General features: G+C 43.9%; 1 protein-coding gene across 4 annotated transcripts in view; it reads right to left on the minus strand.

The window, feature by feature from the left end:
• Positions 1-14,243, minus strand: part of TEX15 (testis expressed 15, meiosis and synapsis associated) — a 90,453-nt gene extending 76,210 nt beyond the window's left edge. Inside the window, exon 1 of one of the 4 annotated variants that reach the window (XM_051834099.2) lies at positions 14,119-14,243. The gene's annotated coding sequence lies outside the window, so the exon portion shown is untranslated. Of the gene's footprint in view, positions 1-13,168; positions 13,383-13,413; positions 13,559-14,118 lie in introns of those variants that run through there. The other 3 variants (XM_008252299.4, XM_070068521.1, XM_008252281.4) reach the window with 3 other exon arrangements.
• Positions 14,244-14,454: the final 211 nt, after the last annotated feature.

A 14,454-nucleotide genomic window follows, 5' to 3' on the forward strand; every position in this document is an offset into this window, starting at 1 on the left:
AAACATCTATTTCAGGGGCTGGTGTTTGTAGTGGGCATTTGGGAGTGAATTAGTGGATGGAGATATCTGTCCCTGAACCCCACCCTATCTTTTAAATTTTAGTCAATAAAAGTTTTTACAAAATACATTCCATTCAAATTCTAAATAAGGTAGGAGAATTTTGAGCTAGGTTTTACTAAATCTTTTAAAAATAAAGGTATGCATTTAAAGATATTAACAAGTATCTCTAGAAGGTAGAATGGCACAGAGCTAGGAAAAAAATATTATTCAGGAAGTTTTTCAGGTATGTACTTTGGTTTCTAACTACAGATCATGGACTATGCAAATGGTGGGACCTAGCAAGCACATTAATGACACCACCTGCATTTCTGGTCTAGTGAATTAAGAGCAGTGATCTTGGGGCTCTGTGGTGTAGTGGGTAAAGCTGCCGCCTGCAGTGCTGGCATCCCACATGGGCGCCAGTTCTAGACCCAGCTGCTCTTTGTCCAATCCAGCTCTCTGCTGTGGCCTGGGAAAGCAGTAGAAGATGGCCCAAGTGCTTGGGCCCCTGCACCTGCATGGGAGATCCAGAAGAAGCTCCTGGCTTCCAGCTTCGGATTGGCACAGCTCTGGCCATTGTAGCCATTTGGGGAATGAACCAGCTGACAGAAGATAGGAAGTGGAGCAGTTGGGAAATGAACTGGAGCCCATACAGGATGCCAGGCATGGCAGGCAGTGGCTTTAGTGCTACGCCACAATGTTGGTCCCAAAACCACCTCTTTTAGCTGGTGTTACTAGTATGAAAAATAAATGTTCTTAACTGGGAACCTCACTTTCAGGTCTAATCCTCCTGCAGAAGCAGCAGCTAAAAGGAAAAAAGAGTTATGGTTTTGCTTTTTTGTAGGTGAGGGAGTGGGGAGGAGGAGAAGGAAGGCAGACACTTAATTCATTTAACAAACATTTGTCAAGTTTTCTCAATCTTGTTCCAGGCAAGGAAGTAGAAAAGAAGTGTGAAGGCCACCAACAATTTTATCTTGGGTGTCATTCACTGATGTACTAATAATACAGGTTGCTTGTTCCTGGTAAACACATATGTAGTGATACCCACAAGGGTAGCAAAGTATACAGTCACTTCACAAAGTTTATGGGAAATGGAATTAAAAGGTAATTTTGCCTCTGTTGAAATCTTTACTTAGTATATACTAAGTTGATCTTCTGTATATAAAGATAATTAAAAATGAATCTTGATGAAGAATAGGATGGGAGAGGGAGCTGGAGATGGGATGGTTTGTGGGTGGGAGGGTGGCTATGGGGAGAAAAACCACTAGAATCCAAAAGTTGTACCTTCAAAATTTATATTTAATAAATAAAAGTTTTCTAAAAAAAGATAATCTTGCTGCAAAAAATGTTTACATCTGTGTATACATGTTGGGGCACCGTGGGTTATGCTGCTGCTTGTAACACTGGCATCCCACATAGGAGAGCCAGTTCAAGTTTCAGCTGCCCCATTCCAACCCAGCTCCCTGCTGATACAGGGAGACAGTGCAAGATGGCCCGAGCACTTGGGCCCTGCTACCCATGGGGAAGACCTGGGTGTAGTTCCTAGCTCCTGGCTTCAGGCCAGCCCAGACTTGCTTGTGGTGGCCATCTGGAGAGTGAACCAGTGGATCAAAGATGTTTTTCTATCTTTCCCTGTCACTCTGCCTTTCAAATAAATAAGTAAATAAATAAATCCTTTCAAAAATATTAAAATAAAATTTAGAAATCCATCCATATAAAAGGACTTCAAAAAGTTCATGGAAAAGAACACAAGAAAAACTACGTTGGATTTAAAAATCTTGGCACTAAAATATAGACAACCTCCCCATACATACATATATATATGTATATATATATGTATATGTGTGTACATATACATATATATATATCTAGAAAGTTGTATTTATCTGAAAGACAAAGAGAAGAGGGGTATTTCCCACCTACTTGTTCACTCTCCAAATCCAGGTCATAGTCAGAACTGAGCTGGGCTGAGGACAGAGCAAGGAACTCAATATGGGTCTCCCCGTGTGAGGCAGGGACCCAACCATTTGATCCATCATCTGCCTGGATGTACAGTAGCAGGAAGCTGGAATCAGGAGGAGAGAGGAACTGGGACTTGAACCTACTCACCCTGATGTGAGATGCTGACATACCAAATGGTGTCTTAACTGCTGTGTCAAATGCCCATCCCAACTCCATTTTCCCACAAACTTTCTAAAGTACTTTCCTATTTACATTCAAGAAACAGACTAGCAAAACAGAAAACCATGGCTCATTCTGCAAACCAAGAGTTAATGGTTCTCAGACATCAATGTATTATCAGAATCACTGAGAGTTTACTAAAATGCAGATTACTGGGCTCCATGTTGTGGCACAGATGTTAAGCCACTGTGTGCTCTGTTGGCGTCCCATATTAGATGCTGGCTTGAGTCCTGTCTGCTCTACTTCTGTACCAGCTTCCTGCTAATGTACCTGGGAAGGCAGCAGAGGATGGCCCAAGTACTTGGGCCCCTGCCACCCACATGGGAGAACTGGATCCCGATTCAGTCCTGGCTATTGCAGTGATTTGGGGGAGTGAATCAGTGGGTGGAAGATTGTTCTCTCCCTCACTCTCACTCAGCCTTTCAAATAAATAAGTAAATCTTTATAAAATGCAAATTATTGGGTCCCATCTCAAGATTGAATTCCAAGAATTTTTATTTCTAAAAAATTCCCTCCTGATGTTACTAGGGGAGGGACCATATTTTGAGAAGCACCAATCTAGATGACCAGGTCCGATAAAATTTTGGTACCCTAGGAAGGAGAAATCTCATGATTGCCAATGCACTTCTCAAGGCTTTCAAAATCATTGCACAGATTTTGTCTGTTGTTGTGGGGCAAAGAGAATAGGCAAGAGAGGGGATTATGCATGCAGTTTCCCAAACCCAGAAGCGAAAACTTAACACCCAACAATTCCCGTGATTTTGTGTTGACTCAAAAGTTCTTGGAACAGGCATTTGATGTGCTGGTTAAGATGCCACTTGGGATGCTAGCATCCCAAATTGGAGTGCCCAGGGTTTCAGTCGCAACTCTGCTCCTGATTCCAGCTTCTTGCTAACGCTCCACCTGGGAAGCAGTGGTGATGTCACCCATTTGGGAGGCCTGGATTGAATTCTGGGCTTCTGGCTTCAGCCCTGTCCAGTCTTTGTTGTTATAAGCATTTAGGGAGTAAACTAGTGGCTAGGAGATCTTCTCTCTCTCAAAGAAAAAAATAAATAATTTAAAATGGGGAAAAAATGTCCTGCCTTTCAAAAATTAGTTCTAATTTTGTTTTAATGATCTATATTATACAGATAGATTTCTCTAAAAATGTGGGGCAGGCTCTCTTCCAGGTTCAAGAAGAATCCTACCTCTAATTACATACAGCCAAATGAGAATAAAGTTAAAAGTAATTTACAAGCTTAAAAGACTGTCCCAAGAGCCTACGTTATGAGAAGGAGTATTTTCAGTCCACCTGATTTTCATCAGGGGAATAATTACAGATAAGGAGCTCCCAAAGGGTTAGGACTCGCTTGGTTTCTTTCCCTTTGGAGTCTAGGAGCTGTGGTAAAAATATATCAAGTTCCACAAAGAGGCCAATGTCATCTGGCTATGGAGGAAGGTGAGAAAACAGCTCAGCTCTTCACTGAATCAATATTCTAGCTCTAGTCCTCTAATCTTCTCAAATGCAAGCTCTGATGGCTTCAATGAAATAGGACTCTACCTGTAGTAAACTAGCAAAGGGTAATTTGCAACCTATTCCACAGTGAGGAATATTACCTGAATTACTTCTCTTTTACATATCCATGTTATTTTGAGTACAAGTACTAAACGTAACAAATCCTTTATGTTACTGTATTAAGAATACACTGAAAGACAGATGCGAATAGCAGAGTCACCACTTTGCCAGTTTAAAGCCACTTATCTTCCCTATGTAGCTTATAAACAGAAAGGTAACTAGCTGTTCAAGATCCTGGAAATAAGATGTGTTACTAGAAAGGTGTAAAATATGAAAGCTAATTGTACTATCAGGCTGTGAAAGATGAAAAACAGATCAGCATAGTCCCAAACAGTGCATTCTCTGCTAGGCGTATGGAAATTACAGGCAAAGAGTTGGGAATTATTGTAAAAGCACAAGGATAAGATTAGTCACTAATCTATACGGCTATGAGACTTTCAAAAAGACATTAGGGAAATACAAAGGAATAATCAGATGATTGAAGATAATAACACCATTTTCAAGGGAATTAATAACATCCATCTCTTGTAAGAGAAAAATAATAGTAAGAGCACATTATTTAATCCTTGCAGAAGATGTATCAGTTACTTCCCTCAACAAAGTTATCTCTGAAATTGGTCATACTAAAAAACACAAAATTCATTTTGATCAATAAAGGAAAAATAACTAGACAGTAAATTGCTAACTAGAAATTAATAAATTTCTAGCTAGGATTGAGTAATATTAAAACAATGTTTTTTCTACCACTGGCTTGTTTTCTGGTTATAAACAAAAAATAGGGGCCAGTGTTGTGGCGTAGCTGGTAAAGCCACTGCATGTGATGCCGGCCTCCCAGAAGAGCACCAATTGGAGTCCCAGCTGCTCCATTTCTTTTTTTTTTTTTTTTAACTTTTATTTAGTAAATATAAATTTCCAAAGTACAGTTTATGGATTACAATGGCTCCCCCCCATAACTTCCCTCCCACTCGCACCCCTCCCATCTCCCGCTCCCTCTCCCATTCCATTCACATCAAGATTCATTTTCAATTATCTTTATATACAGAAGACTGATTTAGTATATATTAAGTAAAGATTTCATCAGTTTGCACCCACATAGAAACACAAAGTGTAAAATACTGTTTCAGTACTAGTTATAGCATTACTTCACATTGGGCAGCACATTAAAGACAGATCCCACATGAGAAGTAAGTACACAGTGACTCCTGTTGTTGACTTAACAATTTAACACTCTTGTTTATGGCATCAGTAATCTCCCTAGGCCCTAGTCATGAGTTGCCAAGGCTATGGAAGCCTTTTGAGTTTGCCGATTTCGATCTTATTCAGACAGGGTCATAGTCAAAGTGGAAGTTCTCTCCTCCCTTCAGAGAAAGGTACCTCCTTCTTTGATGGCCCCGTTCTTTCCACTGGGATCTCACTCACAGAGATCTTTCGTTTAGTTTTTTGTTTGTTTGTTTGTTTTTGCCAGAGTGTCTTGGCTTTCCATGCCTGAAATACTCTCATGGGCTCTTCAGCCAGATCTGAATGCCTTAAGGGCTGATTCTGAGGCCAGAGTGCTATTTAGGACATCTGCCATTCTATGAGTCTGCTGTGTATCCCCCAGCTGCTCCATTTCTGATCCAGCCCCCTGCGAATGGTCTGGGAAAAGCATCAGAAGATGGTCCAAGAGTCTGGGCCCCTGCCACCCACATGAAGACCCGGATGAAGCTCTTGGCTTTGGCCTGGCACAGCCCTGGCTGTTGCAGCCATTTGAGGAGTGAGCCAACAGATGGAACATCTGTCTCTCCTCTTTCTGTAAGGGTGCCTTTCAAATAAATAAATCTTAAAAAAAAAAAGAGAGAGAGAGAGAGAGAGAATGTGGCCGATGCTGCAGCTCATCTGGCTAATCCTCTACCTGTGGCGCCGGCACCCTGGGTTCTAATCCTGGTTGGGGCACCAGAATCTGTTCTGGTTGCTCCTCTTCCAGTCCAGCTCTCTGCTGTGGCCCACGAAGGTAGTGGAGGATGGCCCAAGTGCTTGGGCCCTGCACCTGCATGGGAGACCAAGAGGAAGCACCTGGCTCCTGGCTTCAGCTCGGCGCAGCCATTTGGGGGATGAACCAATGGAAGGAAGACCTTTCTCTCTGTCTCTCTCTCACTGTCTAACTCTTGCCTGTCCAAAAAAAAAAAAAAAAAAAAAAAAAGAGAGAGAAGGCAACAAAAAATTTTCTTTCAAATCAACAAGTTAACAATGTATATTTTTACTAATTTTCCTATTAGGAATGAATTTGAATATAATTTGTCTACTTTTAACATTATATTCATTTTCAGATTCTACCTGTCATTAATAGCATACAGGTTTCTCAAAAATTCTTTGATGCAGTTTAATCATGTAGTGTCTCAAATATGGAAATAAACATTGTGGGGATTACACAAAGTAGACCAACTGGAGACATAAAAGACTTCAAGGAAACATGCAGGCCAAACTCAAACATTATTGAATCCACAGAGGAAATGAAATTGGAGTACTGGTCATAGCATCCTCAACAGAGAGATGAACTAGAATCATTCCTTTGACCCTCGTGATGGTATTTTTTTTTTAGACTAAAAATTTTAGTCCTACTCTTACATTGTCCAAGTGACCAAAAAAGAATAATTTCCAGACTTAATAAATTAGTAGCAAGTAAATAATTTCTGTTTTAGAAAACAGGTATAAATAGTTCAGATAGCTTATCTTTAAAAGAAAATTCTTTTATTTATTCATGCCATAGATAAGAGACTATTTTTGGTGGCATTTTGGTGAACCAGTTCTCCTGGTTCCAAATTCAGTCTGCCCTTTAATTGTGGAGACTGGACAAGGTCAAATCTGAGATGCACATGAGAAGCCTTAAGGACACTTCAGGGAACAGGGCAAAAGTCACCATGCATCATGTACTAGTCTGAGAATGTTCCTTGGCCAATAACACAACCTCCTTTTCTCATGCAGCTGCAGGCTATATCTGTCCTTGAAGGCAAATATTTTGGCCACCTTTTTAATACAGATTGTTCCTTCAGATTATATGAAACATGAATATTATCTCCTTTAAAGGAAAATATATTTCCTTGAACTAGCCTTGTTCTCCTAGTACTAATCCCCTGAGAAAATTAGTATGCTGTGATTGTGTGAGTATAAAAGCCCTTGTAAAACTAATAAAGTTTAACTATTGCTCTGACAGTAGTCCCTGCCCATTTTTCAACTCGCGGTTCCAAACCTCACTGGAAAACAGCACACAATAACTAACTTCGGAGCAGTTACTTCAATCTCTCTGTTCCTTCATTTCTTCATTTATTAAATGGGGAGAAATCAGTAACTATTTAGTAGGTTAACTCACCCCATCTTGTTATGCTGACCAACTGAATTAACACAGGGAAAACAAAGCAATAATTAACTCACAAAGTGCTATGTAAGTGTTGGCTATTATCAGTACACATTTAATCAGTGGTGTACTATTTTCATCATTACAGTTTAATGCTAACTAACATCTCTCCACTCTTTTCCAAACAGTTTTATCATATACTGACTTGCTGTTTTACCCTTAAGAATGAATAAGCAGGCTGGCATTGTGACACAGCAGCTTACTCCCTAAATGCCAGCATCCCATTTGAGTGCCTCGTTCAAGTCTTGGCTGTTCCACTTCCAATCCAGTTCCCTGCTAGTACACCTGAGAAAGCACTGGAAGATGGTCTGAGTAATAGGTCTGCTGCCCATATGGGAAACCCAGATGGAGTTCCAGACTCCAGGCTTTAGCCTGGCCCAGCCCTGTCTGTTGCATTCATTTGGGGGAGTGAACTAGAGGATGGAAGATCTGTCTCTCCTGAACTGTCTTTCAAATAAACAAAATAGATCATTAGGGAGAGAGAGGGAGAAGAGAGAGAACAGGCATGTGTAAAGTACTTGTGATGGTAACGGCTAAATACTTCAGACAAGCAAGTATTTAATAAATTTGGAAAACCTAAAATATTAGGTTTAATTGAGAATGGCTTGAAGGACACATGAAAGGTAATGATAGAGGAGAGGGCTGATTCTGAATTAATAACCAAGTAGATACTATTCATTTACCAGTTTTACATATAAAAACACCAAGGCACGGAAAGACACTAGACTTGACTGAAATGGCCTGAAAGACACACAAAAAATGATTTTCTAGACAAAGATGAATTTGTGGAGACTAAAATTTCTTTTTTTCTTCACTTAAGCTGCTACCTATTCCTTGGCTAAATGTGACTTCACACAAAATATATCACACAAGGTGTAAAAGTTAAGCTCCAAAGATTTAGACTTCCCTGACCAACACAACCCTAATGTAATTATATCTTTCTCCCTTTTAAAAAATTTGCTCTATCAATTGCATAACATTACAGTAATGTTTTCTTTTATATACACTGAGGAAATATTTGCCCATATCTCTCCTTTAGTGAAGATAATTTTTTTTTTGCTCATAATTCTTGCTGAATCATACATTAAAATGTGAGCTTGAAATTTCTTCTTCTTTTTTTTTTTTTTTTTTTGACAGAGTTAGACAGTGAGAGATAGAGACAGAGAGAAAGGTCTTCTTTTTTCTGTTGGCTCACCCCCCAAGTGGCCGCTATGGCTGGCATGTTCCGGCCAGCAGGCTGCGCCAATCTGAAGCTAGGAGCCAGGTGCTTCCTCCTGGTTTCCCATGCAGGTGCAGGGCCTAAGGACCTGGGCCATCCTCCACTGCCCTCCCGGGCCACAGCAGAGAGCTGGACTGGAAGAGGAGCAACCGGGATAGAATCCGGTGCCCCAACCAGGACTAGAACCCGGGGTGCTGGCGCCGCAGGCGGAGGATTAGCCTAGTGAGCCGCGGTGCCGGCTGTGCTTGAAATTTCTTTTTCTTTTTTTATTTTTTTTGACAGGCAGAGTGAACAGTGAGAGAGAGAGAGACAGAGAGAAAGGTCTTCCTTTTCCGTTGGTTCACCCCCAATGGCTGCTGTGGCCGGCGCGCTGCGCCGATGTGAAGCCAGGAGCCAGGTGCTTCTCCTGGTCGCTCATGCGGGTGCAGGGCCCAAGGACCTGGGCCATCCTCCACTGCCTTCCTGGGCCACAGCAGAGAGCTGGACTGGAAGAGATACTTCCGGGACAGAATCCGGCGCCCTGACCAGGACTAGACCCGGTGTGCCGGCACCGCAGGTGGAGGATTAGCCTAGTGAGCTGTGGCGCCGGCCAAAATGTCTTATAAGGTGTCACTTGTAAGCCACAGGGTGGAGAACACTGGCCTTCCAAAAACAGGTGTCCGTAAAAAGCAAGCAATACAGAATAATGGAAGCAAAGCACTGGAAAAAGCCTGTGTTGAGTCCTAGCTCTGTATTATATAACTACTCTGGTTTATAAAACTGAAATGTGATCCTCTAAAATCTCTCAAATTTTATTACTGCTAAATGTTTTTCTTGTTGGAGGGATGTCTCATATTCTTTAAGAGAATTTCAAGTCATATAGCTTTTCCTCAACAGAAACTAACACAATCCACACCTTTTCCAATTGGAGCATCAAGTGTTGGGGCTCAGAAAACAATATACCGAAGTGCAGACCTCAGCGTACTGAGTTCTGTGAACTAAAGCAGACTAGGAGGCTTCAGAAGTAGCCTAACAGGCAGTCTCTTTCTGATCTTCTACTGCACTCGTTTCCAAAGCAAGCCGTAAAACCCAGCGTGACCGGCCCTCTTCTACCGTGAGCTGACTCTACAGGGGACTGACCTGTACATGCGGTGAAGAAATGCTGCCACCGAGTGACCAAGAAGAATCTGAATGGACATGTTTCGCTGGCTTTTTCTCCCTCCATCTATTACCATTATATTATACTCTTTTGTCTAATTGAAACATTTCCACATGGCTGTCCATTCTTCACCTAAGTTAAGAATAAAGTTTCCTCTGGGTCTCCCTTTCTGAAAGCTCTCAGGTCATGTACAAGTCTGGTGAAAGAAATGTGTCATGCTTTCCTCATGTTAACCTGTCTTTTACTATCGAAGTGCAGATCATGACCGTTATGATGGTTGAGAAAAGATGTCCCAGGCCCGGCACTGTGGCATAGTGGATAAAGCCTGTTAAGTGTCTTGGTTGCTTCACTTTCTCCCCCACCTCCATTTATTTATTTATTCCCAAAGAAACCTTTTATTTAAGGAGTACAAATTTCGTAAGTACAACTTTAGGAATATAGTAACTTCCCATCATACCCACCCTTCCACCCTACCTCCTCCTCCTTCTCCCATTCCCAGTCCCATTCTCCATTAAGATTTCAACAATTTACACACACACGCGCACACACACACACACACGCACTGTTTTACAGCTAATTCTCATAATAAAACTGAGGACAGAGATCCTGCATGGGAAGTAAGTGCACAGTGACTCCTGGTGTTAATTTAACAATTAACACTTCTACATAGGATATCAGTGATCACCCGAGGCTCCTGACATGAGCTGCCAAGGCTATGGAAGCCTTTTGAATCCGCAATCTCTGTCAGGATTTAGACAGGACCATAAACAAAATGTACTTTTCTCCTCCGTTCAGAGAAAAGTACATCCTTCTTTGATGGCCACTTTCCACTGGGGTCTCACTCACAGAAATCTTTCATGTAGGACATTTTGCCACAATGTCTTGGCTTTCCACCTGGCTGCTCCACTTCCAATCCAGCTTCCTGATAAGAGTCTGGGAAAAGCAGTGGAAGATGTCCCAAGTGTTTGGGACTCTGCCACCCATGTGGGGGATCCAGGTGAAGCTCCTGGCTCCAGCCTGGCCCAGTGTGGCCATCTGGGTAGTGAACTAGGAGATGGAAAATCTGTCTGTCCCTCTAATTCTGATTTTCAAATTAATAAATAAATCTTTCTTAAAAAGTATTATATTTTTCACACCTACAAATATAATCTACAAAGTCCATGGATCCCAAGTTTATAATCTCTAGAGGTTCCTGCTAATTTAATACTAAAAATGCCATTTACTCATTTCTCTTCTCCCCCCTTCTCTCTCTCTCTCTCTCACACACACACACACTCACTAATCATGCTGTTCATTCTATAAATTTACAAACGCAAACAAGCTCATGCCTCTAAAAGTGTGAAAGATATGAACTTTTATCTTTATTAACAAAAGTATTGTTTCTCTTGAGACATGAGAGTGTAGTTTCAAATTTATATCCTGACAAGCTAGATGCTCAAACCAGTAATTTTCTCTCTTTGATCAGTGTCCTCCAAATCTTCAAGCTGAGTTATGTAAGTTAAATCTCTCAAAGAATGTTAAAAAAGTGTATGTTGTATATCTTACAGTCTAATAAACACTAACAAAGCTACCCAAAGCAAAAATTAGGTTCAGGTAATTTAACTGTCCAAACACTTACAAATTCACAGCTGTATTGGCGAAAGCAGTAGCCGCAGCTCTACCAAAGTCTCAGGTGTTGTAATTAAAGACAGACTCCCACCACCACCCCTGAAGCAGCTGTTATTAGTTTTAACGGACAGTAATTACAAAGACTTCATATTATGTAGTTTACGCATTCCAAGGATATAGAATTGCTACCAGACTAAGGGGGCTATCTTTACAAATTTGCTCATTAAAGCAATCATCAAATTTACTTTGTGTGTGTGTGTGTGTGTGTGTGTTAAAAATTTGGGTGTTGCTGCCAAGTTTATTATGCAACTTTACTTCACTTTGTAAAACACAGCTAGTCCTAAAAAGTCAATTTCTGACCAACTAATCCCATTACTAGATTAACTTCATAAAGTATTATAAGCAAAAGTAAAATCACCCTAAGCGTTTGGTTTAGCCATGAGGCCACAGTTTGGCATGTGCGGACCTGGATCTGGTACAGGAGTGCCTGGCTTCCAGCTATGCCTCCGATTCCAGTTTCCTGTTAATGTGCACCCTCAGAGGCAGCAGGTACTGGCTCAAGTAGTTGGGGTCTGCCACCAACACCGGCAACCTATAGTGAGTTATGGGTTCCCTGCTTCAGTCTGGCCCAGCCTCAGTTGTTATAGGGCCTCTGGGGAGTAAGTCAGCAGGTGGGAAATCTCTGTCCATCTGCATCTCTCTGCTTTTCAAAAAATAAGTAAATCACTCCAGTACATCACTTTTAAACACATCATATCAATAAAAAAAAAAAACCCTCTGGTTTTCTTGTTGAACCAAAAAGGTTCCTTTCTAATAAAGTAATAACATATGAATGGAAAAAAAATTAAGGTTATTTTTCTCCTTTGTTAGAATATTTTGTAGACTTAGAGGAAAACAACTTCAAACACATCTAGGTCTTGGAGAGTACATTCACCAAAAATCGTAATTACCAATTTTCTAAAACTGATCTTTATGTACTATGACAATGGTGACTGTTTTCCCTAACTTGGAACATTTTGCAACCCATATACAGCAGGTCACCTTTCAGTATAAAGTGTACTTCCAGTGTGCTGAGACAAAAGTGATTCTCAGGTCTTTGGAAGCGGTAAAAAAGTATTCCTGTAACATATAACTGACTGTGAAAAGCACTTTTCATTTATTAAACTATAAGATATATATTTAGACTGAAATTATCGCCAGGTGCTAGGGGTAAAATGTAATAATGTTATCAAGTTAGTCTTCTTATCAAGGCCGCTACAGGTAATTCCTTATTTTTTATGTACTTAACACATTTCTTTAATTTTTTTCAAAAAGAAAATGCTGGGTATTCAAGACACTGAATCACTCATAATTTCTGACATCTTAATGGTTATTAGATACGGCTCATTTATAAATACGTGGGTGGTAAAGACAGACTTTTGTTTTTTAACCACAGCATTTCAGAAAATGAGCAAAGCCACAGCACTGAAACTATCTTTACACACTGAACTACTTCGCCAGTTTCCTTAACCTCGAATGTTAAAACGCATTCTACCTGATATTCTCTGAACGAAGCCTAAAACCTTACAGAAAAACCCAGTAAGCAGATTCCCGTGTTTTGTAAATGTGAGCTCAAGGACACTTTCCTTAAAGCCTGTACCACTTTAACCCCTCTACGCAACACACAGTTGTCAAAAAAAAGGAAATTCAAAACTGTAAGCTAATCACTTCTAAAATTTCATATAATTTTACTTTCAAATTCTCTTCAAATTATAATAAAAGTTATAATTTCCTAATAGTCTCAAACTCATCTGTCACTCCAGTGGCACACAGCGCACTCAGGGTGTTGGGCTGCTACACACCCGGCTTGAAGCCCAGGTAAAACCCGAAAACCCAGAAGCTGCGGGCGCCTGGGGTGCCGCGCAAAGCCCTGGACTTCCTACAGCCCCCTCGACCCTCCGACCTGCTGCTAACAGCGGCACCGCACTACCCGAGAGGCAGCCCCGAGCGCGCCAAGAGCCGGCCCCGGCCCCAGAGGCGGGTGGGGCGCGTCACTACCTGGAGGTCCGGGGGCTTCCTCTGCACCCAGGCCACGCCGGGACCCGAAACGTCCCCGTAAGATCGCAGAGCCGAGTCGAAGAAACCAACAGGTCCCAGGGCGAGCCAGCCTCGCCGCACCTCCGCGCAGCCCCACAACGGCCGCAGCGCCGGGACACGCGGCGGCCGCCCGCCGAGCCGGCAGTCGGGGCAAGTGCCCCTCGAGCACCCCGGGCGCAGCACCGCGGCCCTCCGCGCTCCCCCACCGGAGCTCCCCCACGACCACCGGCTCCTGCAGCGAGACCGCGGGCGGCCGGCGCCGGCGGGCATCCTCCGGGCGCGGGCTCTCGTCGGCGCGGACGGCCCGGGCGGCTCGGCGCCTCGCGGCGGCGCGAGAGCCCGGTCACCCGGGCGGCGTTCCGTGCCTCGGCGTCCCCCGCGTCGCGCGGGTCTGGCGGGAGCCCCGGCGGGCGGCTGCCACCTGCAGGCTGCGGGGGGCGGGGCCTCGGCGGGGCCACGCCCACCGCAGACCCCGCCCCGCCCCGCGGCCCGGGAAGAGACGGGGCGGCAGCGACCTGGGACCGAGGCGCGTGGGACGTTCGACGCGCGGGGCGTGGAGGCTCCGGGCTGCTGCCCTGCGAGAGCAGCGGCTCCCAGGGGTCGCAGCCCGGGCCCCGTCCGAGCCGCGGGCCTTCTCCTCGGGGCGCCCGGGCTGCCCCGACTGCAAGCGGAGGCGTCGTGCGACCTCGGCTGCTGCTCGCTAGGCGACCCCGGGGGGTGGGATGAATTATGGAGTGCAGCCCCTCCGACAAAAGCGCGCTTTCACGTTCAGCCCCAGCCCCCTTAAGGCCTGTCCTGGGGCCCAAGTTAAGAATCCTCGAGCTGAACAATTAACCATCTTGCCTCCTGAGCCTACCTGGCCCCCTGTTAGCGTCTAAACCTCCCATTCACCAGCCGAATCCCCTACACACCTTGAGGTCCCGTCTCCGCTCGTTTAGCTCCCTAGAAGGCAAATCTCACCAGAGAACAACTTCTGCCACGGCGTCCCAGAAAACTTCAGGAACACAGGCAGCACGCCCCCGCAGGCCCCGCGAGCACGCGAGGGGGCGGAGCCGGCAGGCCGTCGCCTCGGCGCCTGCGCAGTGGGCTGAGCTGGCGGCTCTGGGAGACCCGAGTGGGAGCCGGATCGGAAGTGGAGCATCCGGGGACTGCAGCGGGTGTCTGTATGGGATGCCGGTGCCGCAGGCAGAGGCTTAGCCCACTATGCCACAGTGCCGCCCGGTCCTTAGGCTTTAGAAAGATCATTC

This window comes from Oryctolagus cuniculus, chromosome 2, assembly GCF_964237555.1.
Source record: "Oryctolagus cuniculus chromosome 2, mOryCun1.1, whole genome shotgun sequence".
In the NCBI taxonomy this organism is placed as follows: Eukaryota; Metazoa; Chordata; class Mammalia; order Lagomorpha; family Leporidae; genus Oryctolagus; species Oryctolagus cuniculus.